The sequence below is a fragment of the Taudactylus pleione genome, unplaced genomic scaffold (genome assembly GCF_031769625.1).
Source record: "Taudactylus pleione unplaced genomic scaffold, aTauple2 ptg000717l, whole genome shotgun sequence".
NCBI classification, from domain to species: domain Eukaryota; kingdom Metazoa; phylum Chordata; class Amphibia; order Anura; family Myobatrachidae; genus Taudactylus; species Taudactylus pleione.
The window spans coordinates 1,070,981-1,090,606 of NW_028285119.1; the positions used below are offsets into that span (position 1 = coordinate 1,070,981).

The window sequence follows — 19,626 nt, forward strand, 5'->3', positions numbered from 1 at the left end:
GGGTCGGGACATTATGTATCCTAAACCCACGTGGTATTTGTTTACCGACGATGGTATTCAGAGAGAAATTGACCATGTAGTTGAAGATCAATTTGTCTTCTCTGTAGCCTCAGTAGTCTATAAAAGAGGTCCGCACTGGTCTCTGCTGGCAATGTACTAAAATCTAATTTCTCAAATAGTACTTTACTGATTCTTCATCGTCTGTAAACGAAATTACACCACTTTCAGCTTGGGAGAGAAGACCCTCATCCAATAGACCTAAACCACCATGTGCCATGGCTGAATATACTAATGTTATAATATGGCAGTAATAATATGGCTGTAATATAGTAGCCCTTTAGTACTCAGACTATTATATTTGAAATATATACTAACCAAGATTCTAAAAAAAAGAAAACATAAAGCAAAGGTATCACTAACAGTTTCTAGACTTATAATAAACGTGATAAGACATAGACAAATTGAACATACAACCATAACTAATAGCAGTCTGCTGAAGACTAGTCGTCAATGTGGTTATAATAGTTACTGAATTATCCTCACAGGAAAAACTCAATTATAAATTGAATATTGGGTAAAAAGGGAGAAGTATCTGAATTGCTGTAACTCAGACCAGGAAGCTACTCTTGTGGCAGCTGCATTTCCTGTACATCTATGTTAGTTGGGGCCTACCTTCCCACATCCACATTTAGGTACCAAAATAGCTATCAAGTACAGATTACACTGTGCATTGGATCATCTCATCTATATACTTATATGTCCATGTGGACTATACTATGTAGGACCTTACAGCATGTAGGTTTAGGGATAGAATGGCAAATTATCGTGCCTCTATTAGGTCAGCTTTACAGACTGGTAAAAGTGATAAGCCTGTGGCTAGGCATTTTGTCGAACAAGCACATTCTGCTGCATCACTACGATGCAAATTGATTGACTGGATCCCACCAGATAGTGGAAGTGATAGGTTATTAAGTTTAAAAAGGAGAGAGAGCTTTTGGATTTATAAACTGGACACAGTTGTACCAAGAGGTCTCAATGAACATAATCCTCTTGGTGTCTTTTTTGTAATAGTTTTCTTCCTCTTTTTTTAAAGAGATTTTTATAGATTTGTTTTGTAAAAAATGCATCATGATTTATTTATTTTATACCATCCACATGATTATGGTTATAGCCAATTTCATCAGATATGTACTAGTAAGCTTTTGCTTTCTCTTTCTACATACACATTGAGATATATATATTCTATTATACTTTTTTATGTATAAATTTATTATTTTTTATGTATATAAATTTTTTATGTATAAACTTATTATTTAATTTATTATTTTGTTATGTATACATTTATGATTTTTTAGTTCATCTAAGGCACCACTTATTAGTTTATGTACGTATATGTGTTAAGATTTGAGTTTTTGTTAAGTTTGTGCAGTCCTGTATTGACTTTTGATATATTTTGCTAATGTGCAGCATATACCATATACTATCTCTTATATGTCTTATTTGGAGTAGATTTAATTATTTAAATATATTATGTATTAGTACCATGTACATTAATTATATCACCATGTTGTCAGTCTATTTGGCTCCTCTAACCATGCACCCATAACCCCCATTTAGTTTTATGTGACTATCTCGTTCATACTGATGTCTCCGCGGGTTGCTAAGATACAGCATGCGTGTCACTTTGGCACGCGGAAGTGGTATAGTCGATGACAGCTTCCTGTTTGGTGGCTTCTTTAGCCGTGCAGGAGCGGTAAGACATACACACATACACAGCGGGACACGTGTGTGACCACAGCGTGGTACAGCGCATGGCGGTTTACCTCTATTGTTATATTGAATTCTAGGTAAGTGCCCATACCTTTGGTGACAGGATTACATGTATGTACCATTTAGCTTTGCATTGGTTTTCAATCATACCATTTTTATAGGTGTATCTTCCATTCAGTGAACCAGTCGTGTCAGAACATGCCTTTATCTCTGAAACTACATTATGGTGAAGTTGCACCTAATCGTTTTATGTCCCTGTAAAATGTATTGAGGTAATATTACATATGGTTACTTGTTTGTATATCCACACCATGTGTACTTATATATCAGGTGAGCACTGGTATTGGTTTTACACCGGTGGTATTGACACGGTTATGTGGTGTTATAATTAGCCATATATGTTTGCTATGTTTTGCCAGCATATCTGGTTTTACAGGAGCCAGATAGACAGGTTATTCTTGTTTCTCTTTTTTTCACAGAACTATGACATGCCGGTTGTTTTAACACAATATATATGTCATTAAGTTGTACTGAGGTCTTGAGAAAGGTCCAGATGTGTACCGAAACGTCGACCGTTGTCGCGATTTAGTCTATGTCTTATGATGAATAAAATCTAATATGTTGTCAAAACGGAGAGTGCATCCTTCCTTCCAGGAATTTTACATGTATTTTGTGGACTTTTATGTCCGTGGAAGCACCCCAATGATGTGGATATGAGATTGAGAGTGCAGGACTATCTATCTATCTATCTATATATATATACTCCAACCAATGGCGGCACTCCGGATAACAAACAATGCGGACACTTAGCTGGTTTCAGCGACGTTTCAGCGCCTTTAATCAGCGCTTTTATCAAGCATATACAGTAATACAAAAGTGAATAACAGACTTAAATAGCTCACCACCCAGCAGGCCAAACCTCCGATGTAGCACACGTGCGCTGCCAGACAGCAGTCGCACAGGACATGACGTCATGGTCATGATCTTGGAGAGTTATATATATATATATATATATATATATATATACACAGTGCTTTGCAAAAGTATTCAAACTCCCCCCCCCCCCTTTGCATTTTTCATGTTTTGTTGCCTCACAACCTGGAATTAAAATGGATTATTTGAAGGTGTGCATCATTTCATTCACAGAACATGCCTACAGCTGTGAAGTTGTGTTTTTTTTATATTGTGAATCAAACAACATTTAGGACAACATAACAGAAAACTTCAGCGTGCATAACTATTCACCTCCCTAAAGTCAGTACTTTGTCGAGCCACCTTTTGCGACAATTACAGCTGCAAGTCGCTTTGGATAAGTCTCTATGAGCTTGTCACATCTTGCCCCTGGGATTTTTGCCCATTCCTCAAGGCAAAACTGCTCCAGCTCCTTTATGTTGGATGATTTCCGCTTGTGAATAGCAATCTTCAAGTCTGACCACAGATTCTCAATTGGATTGAGATCTGGCCTTTGACTAGGCCATTCCAACACATTTTAATGTTTCCCCTAAAACCACTCGAGTGTTGCTTTAGCAGTATGCTTCGGGTCATTGTCCTGCTGGAAGGTGAACCTCCGTCCCAGTCTCAAATCACAGGCAGACTGAAACAGGTTTTGCTCAAGAATATCCCTATATTTAGCACAATCCATCTTTTCCTCGACTCAAATCAGTTTTCCAGTCCCTGCTGCTGAAAAACATCCCCACAGCATGATGCTGCCACCACCATGTTTCACTGTGGGGATGGTGTTCTTGGGGTGATGGGATGTGTTGGGTTTGCGCCAGACATAGCATTTTCCTTTGTGGCCAAAAAGTAAAATTTTAATCTCATCTGACCAGAGCACCTTCCTCCATACATTTGAGGAGTCGCCCACATGCCTTTTGGCAAACTCAAATCGTGTCTTCTTATTTTTATCACCAAGTAATGGCTTTTTCTTGCCACTCTTCCATAAAGCCCAGCTCTATGGAGTGTACGGCTTATTGTGGTCACATGCACAGATACAGAAACAGACAAATCTCAGGTGCACAACTCCAATTTACTGATAATATATAAATGCAATAACATTTTGCAATCAATAGAGGTTTTTAGCATAATCGTGGCCAAAGTTATGGGCCTACCCACCATATCCAGGTAACCTCTTTAGGGTAGGTTCCTAACATACTGGGGTTCAAATCCAGAGCGCAGGACACCCCCAAATTAGTCCAGCTAAGCCATCCCAGGGCACCGCCATAGTAAGAAAAGTGCAGTGTAAAAGATAGTTAAGAGCAGCTGCAGCTGCATATAAAGAATGAAAATAAAAAAGTGAAGTACATGTATAATAATCAAACAGTGAAGGGTTAAAATGTGTTATAAAAGAAAAATGTGTTATAATGCGGTGCCCTGAAACAGATCAACCAAGCAACAAGAGGGACCCACGTCCCAAAAATGAATCAAAGTTGCACTACAGTATATAACTTGTCAGACTCCTTGCTATTATTGCCTTTATATATTATCAGTAATTTGGAGTTGTGCACCTGAGATTTGTCTGTTTCTGTGCCTGCAATTAGTCTCATCAGGTAGCACCTCCCATTATATATATTCAGGGTGTGCAGTCCAGGAACCTTTCCTATATACACATGCACAGATACACCAGTCTTTGCTGTGGAACTCTGCAGCTCCTTCAGGGTTACCTTTGGTCTCTGTGCTGCCTCTCTGATTAATGCCCTCCTTGCCCGGTCTGTGAGTTTTGTTGGGTGGCCCTCTCTTGGCAGGTTTGTTGTGGTACCATGTTCTTTCCATTTGATGATGATGGATTTGTTGGTGCTGCGGGAAATCATCAAAGATTTTTTATAACCCAACCCAGAATTGTACTTCTCAACACTTTGTCCCTGACTTGTTTGGAGAGCTCCTTGGTCTTTATGGTCTGATGCCTCTTGCTTAGTGGTGTTGCAGCCTCTGGGGCCTTACAGAAAAGGTGTGTTTATACTGACAGATCATGTGACACTTAGATTTCACACAGGTGGACTTCATTTCACTAATTATGTGACTACTGAAGGTAATTGGTTGCACCAGAACTTTTGAGGGGATTCATAGCAAAGGGGGTGATTACATATGCACATGCCAATTATCAGAATTTTATTTATAAAGATTCTTTTCTTATGCATGTGATTGTTGTTTATGGATACTGGGTCTCATTCAGACCCGCTCGCGAGCACTGTACGCTCGCAAGCGGGTCGATGGTGCCCAAGTGTGCATGCGCACGACGGAGGGAGCTCCGTCGTGCGCATGCGCGAGACCCAGCGAGCGACGGGGAAGCTGTCGCTCGGGGTCTCACACCATAGGGGGCGTGCTGTCGATGGTGAGTGACAGCACGCCCCCTTTGGTGGGCGTGCCGGGGGCGTGGCTGCCAGACGGAGGCGTTCCCATGGGAATGCCTACTGTCTGGGTCCGGCCCCACTGACATCACTAGTGATGTCAGTGGGAGTGATTTTGGCTCTGATAGAGTCAAAAACACTCCAGGGCTTGCGGCAACGAGACCCTACTGCAGGGTCTCATCGCAAGCCCGATGGTCGCGATGGTCTTGACCATCGCGACCATCATCATGGACACTCGCATAAGCTGTGGGTGGTAACCCACATCTATGCGAGCGTCCAAGAGGCCGCTCCAATTTTAGGTAGCCCGGCCCTGATTCAGAGCGAGCGCTCTGGTCAGAGCATCCGGCTCTGAATCAGGCCCTCTGTTTCTTCTGTAAAAGAACTGTAATTCCTGTATACTGCCACTGTCTCTCCTCTTCCCTTGCTACAGGTGTGTGGGTTGAGAGTAGAAAGCAGCACATAGACACTCAGAACCAGTGGCATAATTGATATGTCTAAGGAGTCTGAGGGTCAGGTGGCGGGAGCCCCGTTGCTGATATCCTGTATAGCCTGCAAGGCAGGTTTGTCCCCACAGGACTTTCTACAAAATGGGCTTTGTGGGAACTGTTTCAGACAGCCACCACACCAACTAAAATTTTCCTGTTTCAGGCCCTGAGCCTCCTTGGGCATCATTTTATCAGGTTATGGCTCAGGTGGCGGAACGGCTGGCTGCCCAGGGACCACCGGTTTGGGGTTTGCCTCAGCAGATGCATCCTATGGACATGATGTGGCCGCCTTGGATGGACCCTGGTGCTGGTAAGGTTATGGCATCATCCTCGGGGGTTTTTCAGCCTCAGGCTGTCAAGCCAAAGCAGCCTAAATCTAGGCGCCATGTACCGCCTTACATGGGTGAGTACTCTAGTGCCTCCGAGGAGGAGGAACAAGCACAGGACTCTTCGCAGGAGTCTAGCTCCGAGGGGGGTGATGATCATTTCCCAGTAGCCGATGTCCCCTTTCTGATAAGGGCTGTAAAATCGGTGTTAAATATCGAGGAAGGGGATCTTCCGCTTAGGAAAGCCCCCTGTTCAAGCGCCAGAAAGTGGTTAAGGCAGAATTCCCAAAGTCTGAACATTTAGCAGAACTTATGGAGGAAGCCTGGGTCCGTCCGGATAAGATAAGCCATTCGTCTAAAAGAATGGCGCTTCTATATCCTTTTCCAGCAGAGGACTGTGCCAAGTGGGAGAATCCACCATCAGTTGATGCACATGTGGCACAGCTGATTAAACGTACCACTTTGCTAATCCTAGCAGTTTCGCTGAAGGAAACCACGGATAGGAGACTGGAGACTTGTCTCAAATCTATTTTTTCGCTGGCAGGAACGGCCACCCGCCCAGCTATGGCCACTGCCTGGGTAGCAAGAGCTATTGAGGAGTGGGCCAAAACTCTAACAGAGTCTTTACCAGATGCCTCTAAGCAGCAACTGGATATGATCTCCTTTATTAGAGAAGGGGCCTCTTATTTGGGTGATGCCGCCTTGGATGCAGGGTTCTTTCCTCTAAGGTTTCAGCTGAGTCCGTGGTGACACGTAGGATCCTCTGGTTGAAGGATTGGAGGGCAGATGCCGGGTCCAAAAAGGCCCTAGAATTCCTTCCATTCACAGGAGGTGTTCTCTTTGGTCCAGAACTGTACAAAATTGTATCCTCCATGGCAGCCTCAAAGACGGCAGGTTTGCCATCAGCAACCTCGTCTAAATTGAGGAGGGCGTCCTTTCGGGGGTTTCGGCCGCAGGGCAAGGCCAAAGGTCAGCCCTCAGCGAGATTTCCACCAAGAAAGGCAGGACCCAGGAAGCCCTGGCAAAACAAACGTCCAGGATAAACCAGTGGCCTGATGGGACGGGCCTCCCCCTGGGGGATCCCAGGGTGGGGGGCCGACTGCTTCAGTTCTCAGAGCCCTGGCACCTCACGACGGAGGATGCCTGGGTTCGGGGAGATGTTTCCCGAGGGTACGCCCTGACGTTTTGGAGGACTCCTCCTCAAAGGTTCTTTTGTGTAAACCCGCAGGTGGGTTCAGAAAGAGCTTTGGCCCTTCAGAAGGCTATTCTTGCCTTACTAGCATCAGAAGTAGTGATTCCGGTGCCAGAGAGCCAGTTCCAAGAGGGGTTTTACTCCAATCTGTTCTTGGTTCAGAAACCGAATGGGTCATACCGGCCGATTCTGAATCTGAGAGAGCTCAACAAATTTGTTCGAGTCCCCGGGTTCAGGATGGAAACATTGCGATCGATTGTGTTGGCAATGGAGCAAGGGGACTATATGGTGTCCTTAGATATACAGGATTCCCACCTTCACATCCCAATCACACAGGCTCATCAAAAATGTCTTCGTTTTGCGGTAGGGGAGGAACATTTTCAGTTCCAGGCCCTGCCATTTGGCCTGCCCACAGCCCCTCGGGTATTCACCAAGGTGATGGCAGTGATGATGGTGGCATGCTTCAGACGCCAAGGCGTCAGGATTTTGCCTTACTTGGACGACCTCTTGTTGCTGGGGCAGTCCCCACAGCAGTTACAGGATCATTTGAGGCTGACAGTATCATGTCTGTACAGTCACGGCTGGATCATAAACTGGCAAAAGTAGTCATCCTGTCTGGTTCAACAGATGTGCCATTTGGGAGCGAGATTGGACTCCGTGGTGCAGAAAATATATCTGCCGGAGGAGAAGATCCTTGCCTTACAATCACGAATACGCAGGTTGCTCCGCAACAGGCAGATATCCGTTCTAGTAGCCATGCAGGTCCTGGGGTCGATGGTGGCCACCTTCAGGATGGTGGAATACGCTCAGTTCCACTCCAGACCACTGCAGCAATTCGTTCTGTCTCACTGGAACAAGGATCACCGCATGATCAGGTCTCAGCTGCTGTGTCTCTCTCCAGAGGTACGGTTGTCCCTGACCTGGTGGTTGCAGACAAAGCACCTCAGGCAGGGTCGCCCCTTTTGGGTGTCAGATTGGACATTGGTCAAAACCGACGCCAGTCTTCAAGGTTGGGGGGCGATGACGGGGTCACACACTTTCCAAGGAAAGTGGTCAGTGACGGAAAGCCGGCTACCGATAAACATCCTGGAATTAAGAGCTATATTCAAAGCTTTAGTGCAGGCTCAGGAAATCTTAAAGGGCAGGTCGGTGCAGATACAGTCGGACAATCGCACCGCGGTCGCCTACTTAAATCACCAAGGGGGCACGAGGAGTCGGGCCGCCTTGGCAGAGGTATTAAGAATCCTGGTATGGGCAGAGACTCATCTGCCCACGATATCTGCCGTGTTCATTCCAGGAATCCTGAATGGGGAAGCCGATTTTCTCAGTCGGCAAGAGATAAATGCAGGGGAATGGGCCCTACATCCACAGGTTTTTCGGGACCTTGTGGACAGGTGGGGTCTACCAGAAATAGATCTGATGGCATCAAAAAGGAACAACAAGGTTCCCAGGTACGGATCCTGGACAAGAGATCCGAGAGCCGAGTTTGTAGACGCACTGACAGTAAAGTGGCGTTACAAGCTGGTATATCTGTTTCCCCCGTTTGCTCCTCTGCCCAGAGTTGTCAGAAAGATCAAACAAGAGGGCAGCACCGTCATATTAATAGCTCCGGCATGGCCGAGACGGCATTCGTTCACAGATCTACAGTCTTTCGCCATAGACACTCCATGGCCTCTCCCATTGAGACCAGATCTGTTGCTACAGGGTCCCTGCTGGTACCCGAATCTTCATCGGCTATCTTTGACGGCATGGCTCTTGAGGCCTCCGTCTTGAGAAAAAAGGGGTTTTCCAAGTCTGTTATACGGATGATGCTGAAGGCACGGAAACCATCCTCAGCCCGTATATATTATAGGGTTTGGCATACTTTCTTTCAGTGGTGTGAACTGAGAGGGTATGATCCACATAAATTCCTGATTTCCAGAGTGCTTGATTTTCTTCAAAGCGGTCTGGAAAAAGGGCTACGCCTGGCCTCTTTAAGGGTACAGGTGTCAGCTCTTTCAGTCTGGTTCCAACATAAAATTGCTCTGAGACCGGATATAAAGACCTTTTTTCAGGGGGTGTTGAGGATTCAACCTCCCTTCGTTTCCCCGGTTGTTCCGTGGGACCTGACTCTAGTTCTGAAGGTTTTACAGGCTCCTCCGTTCGAGCCTTTAAATTCAATAGACATCAAGTGGCTAACAGCAAAGACGGTATTCATCCTTGCTATGGCATCTGCACGGATTTGGCTGCGCTTTCCTTCCGGGAGCCGTTCTTGATATTTCATCAAGATAGAGCAGTACTACGTACTAGGGAGGGTTACCTTCCGAAAGTGGTGTCTAAATTTCATATTAATGAAGAAATAGTAGTTCCAGCATTTCAGGGCACAAGTCTCTCACAAGGTGAGGCTTCCCTGGATGTGGTCTGTGCGTTGAGAATTTATGTTAAACGCACGAGCAAATGGAGGAAGTCCGATTCACTTTTTGTGCTTTATGGTTGTCATAAACGTGGCTGGCCAGCCAATAAACAGACATTGGCCAGGTGGATTCGCATGGCAATTTCATTGGCTTATACACAGGCTGGTATGCGTGTGCCGGATTGAGTGACGGCACATTCTACTAGGGCAGCAGGTCCATCATGGACGGCCCGCCAGGGTGCTTCTGCTGAGCAATTATGTAAAGCAGCAACATGGTCTTCCATCCATACCTTTGTCAAATTTTATACCTTTGACACTTTTGCCTCTCAGGATGCCTCCTTCGGGCGTAGGATTCTCCTCTCTTCCGAGAGTCAGGAGCGTCCCCGCCCGTAGGGTTAGTGATTTGGGATATCACCAACGTAATGTCTGTGGACCCCATGGACCCCGAAGAAGAAAATAAGAGTTATGGTATAACATACCTTTGTTAACTCTTTCTTCGAGGTCCATAGGACACCCACCCAGACGCACCTGTAGTTCTGGGGGAGGTTTTTACCGTAGTTTCTTCTCTTGAGAGTCTGGACTCGTAAGTATGGGTCTTTTCTTTCTTACCCTTTGTTTGTCTCTGCCTGCTTGAGCTTGGTAACGAACTGGCTACCTGAGGCAGGGGGTGGGGTATATGAGGAGGAAACCCGATGCATCCTGGGAGCAGAGAGCTCGTTTGTGTTAACAGTTTGGTGATCGGGATTCATGCCCTACGTAATGGCTGTGGACCCCATGGACCTCGAAGAAAAAGAGTTAACAAAGGTATGTTATACCATAACTCTTATTTTTTCTCATTTCACTTCACCAAATTAGACTATTTTGTGCAGATTCATCACTTAAAATTCAGATTGAAAAAATGAATAAATGACAGGTTGTAATGTAACAAAAAAGGTAAAAAGCCAAGGGGGTGAATACTTATGCAAGACACCGTGTACATATACTGTATGTGTATATATATTATATATATATATATATATATATATATATATATACACACGACAGGCTTAATCCACGTCACTCAACCATCTGGGGTGCCCTTGGCATGTGACCACACCATCTACATAAAAAATATCATACAAACTCGGCACTCACATGCTTTTCAAACTGCAACTCCTTTAAACATAGGGAATGTTGGTTCCAAAATATTGCAATAATTTGTTAAGCTGACCACGGCTTCACGGTCGTTCCCATCTGGCCAGTCCCTACACTGATTCTCAGATAAATAAACTTGATCTGCCAACTTTGGCTCAAGCTTGCATACATTTTAAACATGAAACTGGGTCCTGCCTTAAAGAGACAGGACCACACCCAGGGCTATCAGTTAATAAGCACCTGGAAAAAGAAAAAAAGTTTGTCTTACATTTGAAAAACAGGGTGTCCTAGCAAGTGTGACCACAAAATTTAAATAAACGACAGGCTTAATCCACAGCACTCAACCATCTGGGGTGCCCTTGGCATGTGACCACACCATCTACATAAAAAATATCATACAAACTTGGCACTCACATGCCGTTTCATGTTTAAAATGTATGCAAGCTTGAGCCAAAGGTGGCAGATCAAGTTTATTTATCTGAGAATCAGTGTAGGGACTGGCCAGATGGGAATGACCGTGAAGCCGTGGTCAGCTTAACAAATGATTGCAATATTTTGGAACCAAGTGCTTCCACGGACATAATAGTCCAAAAGATACATGCAGCGTTCCTGGAAGGAAGGATGCACTCTCCGTTTTGACAACGTATTAAGTTTTATTCATCTTGGGACATGAAAGGAATCATATTAATGGTCGACGTTTCGGTACACATCTGGACCTTTCTCAAGACCTCAGTTCAACATAATGACATATACATTGTAAAAACAACTGGCATGTCACAATTCTCAATAGAATTTCAACAGGGACATAATAGAATTAGGTGCAACTTCACCATAATGTAACCCGACTGGTTCACTCAAGGGAATGTATACCCAAATATAGCAACAAAGATAAAACCGTCATCCGCTGTACCACGCTGTGGTTACACACGTGTCCCGCCGGTATATGTATATATGTGTGTGTCTATACAGGCAGGTGCATAAATATTGGGACATTGACAGAATTTTCATATTTCGGCCTCTATTCACCACCACAGTGGCTTTGAAATGAAACAAACAAGATGTGCTTTAACTGCAGACTTTCAGATTTAATTTGAGGGTAATTACATCCAAATCAGGTGAACGGTGTAGGAATTACAACGGTTTCTATATGTGCCTCCCACTTTTTAAGGAGCCAAAAGTAATGGGACAAACTAAACTATACTAAATCTAACTTTCGCTTTTTAATACTTTGTTGCAAATCCTTTGCAGGCAATTACAGCCTGAAGTCTGGGACGCATAGACATCATCAGACGCTGGGTTTCATCCCTGGTGATGCTCTGTCAGGCCTCTACTGCAAATGTCTTCAGTTCCTGCTTGTTCTTGGGGCATTTTCCCTTCAGTTTTGTCTTCATCAAGTGAAATGCATGCTCAATCGGATTCAGGTCAGGGGATTGACTTGGCCATTGCATAACATTCCACTTTTTAGACTTAAAAAACTCTTTGGTTGCTTTTGCAGTATGCTTCGGGTCATTGTCCATCTGCACTGTGAAGCGCCGTCCAATGAGTTCTGCAGCATTTGACTGAATATGAGCATATAATATTGCCCGAAACACTTCAGAATTCATTCTGCTGCTTTTGTCAACAGTCACATCATCAATAAATACAAGGGAACTAGTTCCATTGGCAGCCATACATGCCCACGCCATGACACTACCACCACCATGCTTCACTGATGAGGTGGTATGTTTTGGATCATGAGCAGTTAATTTCCTTCTCCATACTCTTCTCTTCCCATCACTCTGGTACAAGTTGATCTTTGTCTCATCTGTCCATAGGATGTTGTTCCAGAACTGTAATGGCTTTTCTAGATGTTGTTTTTCAAACTCTAATCTGGTCTTCCTGTTTTTGTGGCTCACCAATGGTTTACATCTTGTGGTGAACCCTCTATATTCACTCTTGTGAAGTCTTCTCTTGATTGTTGACTTTGACACATATACACCTACCTCCTGGAGTGTTCTTGATTTGGCCAACTGTTGTGAAGGGGTTTTTCTTCACCAGGGAAATAATTCTTCTGTCATCCACCACAGTTGTTTTCTGTGGTCTTCCGGGTCTTTTGGTGTTGCTGAGCTCTCCGGTGCATTCTTTCTTTTCAAGAATGTTCCAAACAGTTGATTTGGCCACACCTAATGTTTTTGCTATCTCTCTGATGGGTTTGTTTTGATTTTTCAGCCTAATGATAGCTTGCTTCACTGATAGTGACAGCTCTTTGGATCTCATATTGAGAGTTGACAGCAACTGATTCCAAATGCAAATGTCACACCTAGAATCAACTCCAGACCTTTTACCTGCTTAATTGATAATGAAATAACAAGGGAATAGCCCACACCTGTCCATGAAATAGCTTTTGAGTTGATAGTCCCATGACTTTTGGCCCCTTAAAAAGTGGGAGGCACATATAGAAACCGTTGTAATTCCTACACCGTTCACCTGATTTTGATGTAATTACCCTAAAATTAAATCTGAAAGTCTGCAGTTAAAGCACATCTTGTTTATTTCTTTACAAAGCCACTGTGGTGGTGAATAGAGGCCAAAATATGAAACTTCTGTCAATGTCCCAATATTTATGCACCTGACTGTGTGTGTGTGTGTGTGTGTATATATATATGTGTGTGTGTGTGTGTGTGTAGGCTCGACTTTTCCCGCCTTACTCGGAACTGAAAGCGAGGCAAAACGTCATCATCCCGCCTTCCGGATCTCGTGGGTTTTGGATTCTATAAAAGGTCCCCGCGTCTGCGCCATTTCTCGCTCCGGCTGTGGACAGTAAAGAGGGAGGGTGGGAGCTAGGGCTGGCTGGGCTGTGTTGTGCTGCTGTTGTCCATAGGGGCTGTGACCACTCATCCATAGGGGCTGACTGGGCTGTTTTGTGCTGCTGTTGTCCATAGGGGCTGGCTGGGCTCTGTTGTGCTGCGGTCATAGGGGCTGGCTGGACTGTGTTGTGCAGTCAGTTGTCCATAGGGGCTGTGTCCACTCCAAAGTCTATAGGGGCTGGCTGGACTGTGTTGTGCAATGTCCCATAAACTCTGTAGTCCTAGAGGGGTGCTGTAGTGTTGTCCAGGGGGTGATCTGTGCATCAGGGGTGCTCCCCCAAGGTGCACTCCAAAAAATATATATATTTTTTTTCTGTGTTTGTGAATTGTGTGCGCAGTAGCCACACGTGCATCAACAAAGTAGCGCCAAGCGCGCGGCTGTGTCAAAAGTAAAGGGCCAGCTGACTCGTCTGTTAAAGGGTGGTGTAACACCCAAAGTGCACTCCAACAAAAAAAAAAAAACACTTCTTCTGTGTTTGTGAATTGTCTACACTGTACGTGCATCCTCAAAGCAGCAGCGCCAAGCGTGAGTCTGTCTGTTAAAGGGTCGTGTAACCCTCAAAGTGCGCTCCACAAAAAAAAAAAAAAAAAATTCTTTTTTTTTTTCTGTCTTTGGCCCTGATTCAGACCCACTCGCGAGCGGCTGTCCGCTCGCAAGTGGGTTGATGTTCTGCACTGAGCATGCGCACAACGGAGGGAGCTCCGTCGTGCGCATGCGCCAGACGCGACGAGCGAAGGACTTTCCTTCGCTCGTTGTGTCTGATCAAAGGGGGCGTGCTGTCGATGTTGATTGACAGCACGCCCCCTTTGGTGGGCGTGCCGGGGGCGTGCCTCCCTGACGGGGGCCTTCCTAAGGGAACGCCTCCCGTCAGAAGCCGGCCCACTGACATCACTAGTGATGTCAGTGGGAGTGATTTTGGCTCTGATAGAGCCAAAATCACTCCGGGCCTTGCGGTTGAAAACCTCAACCGCAGGCTCCGGCACGCAGTTTCGATGGTCGCGATCGTCAAGACCATCGCGGCCATCAAACTGCACGCTCGTATAGGCTGTGGGTGGTGACCCACAGCTATACGAGCGTCCAGGAGGACGCTCCATAGTTATTGAGGCCGGCCCTCATTCAGAGCGTGCGCTCTGCTCAGAGCGTACGGCTCTGAATGAGGGCCTTTGTGAATTGTGTGCACTGTAGCTGCACGTACATCAACAAAGGAGCAGCGCCAAGCGTGCGCCTGTGTCCCATAAGTAAAGAGCCGGCTGGCTCATTTCTTAAAGGGTGGTGTAACCCACAAAGTGCACTAGTCTCCAACAAAAAAACAATAATTTTCTGTGTTTGTGTGTGCCTTAGCCGCACGTATATATCAATATAACATAAATGGAGGACCAAACTTTCTCCGATAAAAATAAAATAGGGAAAGATCAAGAACCACTTCCTCCTAGTGCTGAAGCTGCTGCCACTAGTCATGACATAGACGATAACATGCCATCAACGTCGTCTGCCAAGGCCGATGCCCAGTGTCATAGTAGAGGGCATATACAATCCCAAATGACAAAGTTCAGGAAAATTACCTTAAAAAAAACATTTAAATCATCTGTGGAGAAACGTAAACTTGCCAATATGCCATTTACGACACGGAGTGGCAAGGAATGGCTAAGGTCTTTCCCTATGTTCATGACTAGTGGTTCAGCTTCACATGATGATGGAAGCCCTCCTCCCGCTAAAAAAATCAAACGAGTTAAGCTGGCAAAAGCACAGCGAAGAACTGTGCGTTCTAAGAAGATATCACAAATCCCCAAGGAGAGTCCAAGTGTGGTGGCGGTTGCGATGCCTGACCTTCCCAGCACTGGACGGGAAGAGGAAGCTCTTTCCACCATTTGCACGCCCTCTGCAAGTGCTGAAAGTAGTACCCACAGTCCACTTGCTGATATGCAAATTGAAGATGTCACTGTTGAAGTACAACAGGAGGAGGATACTGGTGTAGCTGGCACTGAGGAGGAAGTTGGCGAGGAGGATTCTGATGGTGATGTCGTTCGTTTAAATCAGGCTCCGGGGGAGACAGTTGTCCGTGGGATGAAAAAGCCCATCACGGTCATGCCTGGGCAGAAGACCAAACATTCCACCTCTTTGGTCTGGCAATATTTCTATCCAAATCCGGACAACAACTGTCTTGCCATATGTACCATATGTAAAGGTGAAATAAGTAGGGGTAGGGACATTAACCACCTAGGAACATCCTCCCTTATACGTCACCTGCAGCGCGTTCATAAAAAGTTACTGTCAAGTTCAGAAACTTTGGCTAAGACCGTAAGCAGTCCAGGGACACCTAAATCCCTTCGTCCTGTTGTATCCAAGCGCCTGCAAACCACACCGTCAACTACCTCCTCGTCAATTTTGAAAGTAGTCCTGCAGGTCATGTCACTGGCATAACTGACTCTCCTATCCGGGATTCCTCCGGAGGATCCTGCATTGCTACGCCTACTGCTGCCGTTGCTGCTGGGAGTCGTTCATCATCCAAGAGAGGAAGTAGGAACACCACTACTTTTACTAAACAATTGACTCTCCAACAGTCCTTAGCGAGGAGGATGAAGTACAACAGCAGTCATCCTGAAGCAAAATGTATAACTGAGGCCTTGACTGCTATGTTGGTGTTAGACGTGCGTCCGGTATCTGCCATTAGTGCAGTGGGATTTAGACAATTGATAGAGGTAGTGTGTCCCCGGTTCCAAATCCCGTCTAGATTCCACTTCACTAGGCAGGCGATACCGAGACTGTATAGAAACGTCAGAAAAAGTGTCCTCAGTGTCCTGAAAAATGCGGTTGTACCCAATGTCCACTTAACCACGGACATGTGGACAAGTGGAACAGGGCAGACTAAGGACTATATGACTGACAGCCCACTGGGTAGATGTATCACCTTATGCAGCAACAACAGCAGCTTCACCAGTAGCATCATCTCAGAAACGCCAGGCAGTTTGTCTTATACTGTATATCAAGTTTGGGTGACTTGTGTTAGGTCCTACTTGCAGCCTTTCTGGATGCGCCCAGATTGGTTTTATTTTCAGTACTTGGACTTCCTAAGCTGCCAAGAAGTTCACTCCTGCAAGTGGGCTCTATATCCAGATGTCTTCCAGCTACTGGTCACCTTTGGGGCCTTCCAGACTTAGATATGATGGCGTCTCGTCACAATTTTCAGATATATTAGGCATATGCTGTGCTGCACAGCAGATCGGATATGTCTGTAAACGACGCTCGTTCAATGGAACGGGTGATATATCTTATCAGTGTGTACCCAGCTTAAGTGAAAGAGTACAGAGAGAAGATATGACACTGCACCCAAGAAGTAGAGAGATGGATCAAAGCAGGCAAGCAGACTAAAGCAATAATTACTAAACAAATCTAGTGCTTCCCACCAAATGCTATCACTGCAGCCTTTTCCCTCCCATTTACTGATAGCATTGTTTGTGATATTACCATGATTAGCATTGTTTGTTGAATATACCTGACAAGTTCTTCTCTTGTTAAGCATATTTAAAATTAAGGACTGCGAAACTGATTTTCATACACTTTTCCTCCCATTCCCCAAAATTTGCAGAATTAGGGCTGAATTCAGTTAGCCCCGTTAATTTAACGGGTGTGAAAAAGGATGGTAGCCTCAAGCTTTAACGCCTGGGGCTATCATTAGAGCCCCTTTTTGACGCCTGATAAATTACAGTGCTAATTTGTTTTATATTTTATCCCTTTTTTTATTGACATGCTTTGTTAAAGAATCAAATTAACAGTGCAAAATATCATGAATGTGCCAACTCTCCAACGGTATGCGGTCAAAATGCGACCGGGGGGATTTCAGCAGTCAGAATACCTGCATCGGCATCCCGACTGCTGGAATCCCGAAGGTAAGTAGCGGGGTTTAGGGTAAGAGGTTATGGTTAGGCACTAGGGGGAGGGTTAGGCTGCGGGGGGGGGTGGTTAGGTGTAGACTGTGGGGATGGAGGGATTAGGTTAGGAGTACTTACATGGGGCCGTCAGCGTTCTAACCTTTCGGGATGCCAGCGTCGGAATTCTGACCACCGGGATCCCGAGCGCCGGCATCCCGTACCCAACCCCTTTGCAACAACTACAATTATATATTGTCTATATTGTAAAATACACTTTAAACAATTAGTGTTTAAATATCTAGATTTGTTAATCATTAATGACTTAATGATGACCACATTTACTTTTTACAGATCAGCAATAATCCTTCAATGTGGATCCTTTTTACTGGACAAGAAAGAAAACAGATGCAGTGAAGTGTCTTTACTATTGGGATATATGATTTTACACTGAAATTTTAAAAATGCAGTATAATGCTTCATTATATTGCTTTGCTGTGAATATATGTCCATGTAGAAAGGTGGACCTTCTTTACCAGGCTAACATCAATGCTTACATTAGGGTTTGAGTACTGTATGTGGCCCTTTATGGTATAGAAATGTCTTTATTGAGTCATAGCACCATAACTGACTATTGTTGACTGGTCGGTCAGAATAATTTGGAGCTAACCTGGATTTTATACACACACAAGTCTTTATCACTTAAACCAGTAAAGAAAGCAAACCCAATATTGGACCCAATGCAATTGAGCTTTTAACAAATTATCCAGGTAAAATGCAATCTCTCCTCTCACAGTTTTTCCCCAGGAGAAGATTCCATGCATCAAAATTTTAAGCGTTAAGCAGGGCATCCACTATGCAATTATCTGTCAGATATCTGTCCAATCTGGCTGGTTGGAATGAAAACTTGGTAATGTATGGGAGCAAATGGCAATTGTCCATTCGCTCACAAACACTGGAAAATAGCCAAAAATGGTTGTTCAGACAAATTGGTTAAAATACACACATTTAACCAATTTGAACAATTTTTTTTGTCCTTTTTTCAGTGTTTAAAATCATATGATCATCTGTCATTTGCTCCCATACATTACCAGGTTTTCATTCCAACCAGCCAGATTGGACAGATGTCTGACAGAAAATTGTATAGTGGATGACCAGCATTAGTTATACTATTTTAGATTGTCGCACATGTATCAAAGTCAATTTTACGACTGTCAAAGTTTAAACATGCAACCAGTGACATGCATTATTAATATTAAACAAAAATCTCGTTCCAGAATAAAAAGTTTGTTTTATTGAACTTGCTCTTGATTTCATTTTATTTTGCTCAATATTGTAGATTCAGTTTAGAAAATACCTTATTAAATCTTAACTCCTTAGGACAAGTGGTGCGCAGCCCTTGAAATACCCCATGACTTCAATCCCACTTATCCTCAGCAGCTTACCAGATTCATACAATTAACAGATAGATCAGAAGAACTGGCGCTGCCAGCGGAGAGAAGTAGGAGCAACTGTTGTAAAGGAGAGTGTCAAGCTGATAACTGTCAGGTTGCAGCCTAGGATCGGCCTTTACTCACCTCAGCGCTGGCTTCCCCTGACCTCTCGGGCGGTCAGACATCAGGTGCGGCGGCGAATGACGCGCTGAGGATTATTCCGGGGGTCTGCTAGGACATCCATGTGTTGCTCCGTGATTTGGTTCCTGCGGTACCGTCATGGACGCAGCCATGACGGTCTACATCACCTGATTAGCCCTTTACCCAATGGTAGCATTGGTTGCTGTTAACTGACACCATCCCCCAATGGATACTTTAGGGTATTTAGCCGGGCTCGGGTAACGGTCGATCCTAGGTCGCAACCTGAACAACTTTGCTACTTCCAGTGATTACTTGCTGTTGCAGCGTTCCAGGTTCCTTGTTCCTTCCTACTAGTGATATACTCTTAGTGTTATTCACCAGCGTGTGTACTCAGTACAACAACCGAGTACTTACTCCTAGTGCCATTCTCCTGTACCAGTCCTGCGCCTGGATCACCAGCATGTGTCCTTAGTACGGCATCTGTGTACTGACTCCTGGAGCCATTCTCATATTCTCTTCCTGTGCTTTCCCTGTGTTTGTGTTCTTCCATTCCTACTTGTGCCGGATACCTGACCAAAGGGCTGCGACCTGCTTGCTAGGGTGCAGCTTAAACCCAAATCCTGATTGGAGGGTTCACTGGCGAACACCTCCCAGCAGGCCTTTGGTCAGGTCTAGCCAACATCCAGTACTGGTTGA

General features: G+C 44.9%; 1 protein-coding gene across 2 annotated transcripts in view; it reads left to right on the top strand.

Annotated features, from left to right (window-relative positions):
* Positions 1-18,656, top strand: part of VRK3 (VRK serine/threonine kinase 3) — a 165,257-nt gene extending 146,601 nt beyond the window's left edge. For both annotated transcript variants that reach the window (XM_088456776.1, XM_088456775.1), the window contains one exon: positions 17,711-18,656. The gene's annotated coding sequence lies outside the window, so the exon portion shown is untranslated. The remainder of the gene's footprint in view (positions 1-17,710) is intronic.
* The last annotated feature ends 970 nt before the right edge of the window (positions 18,657-19,626 follow it).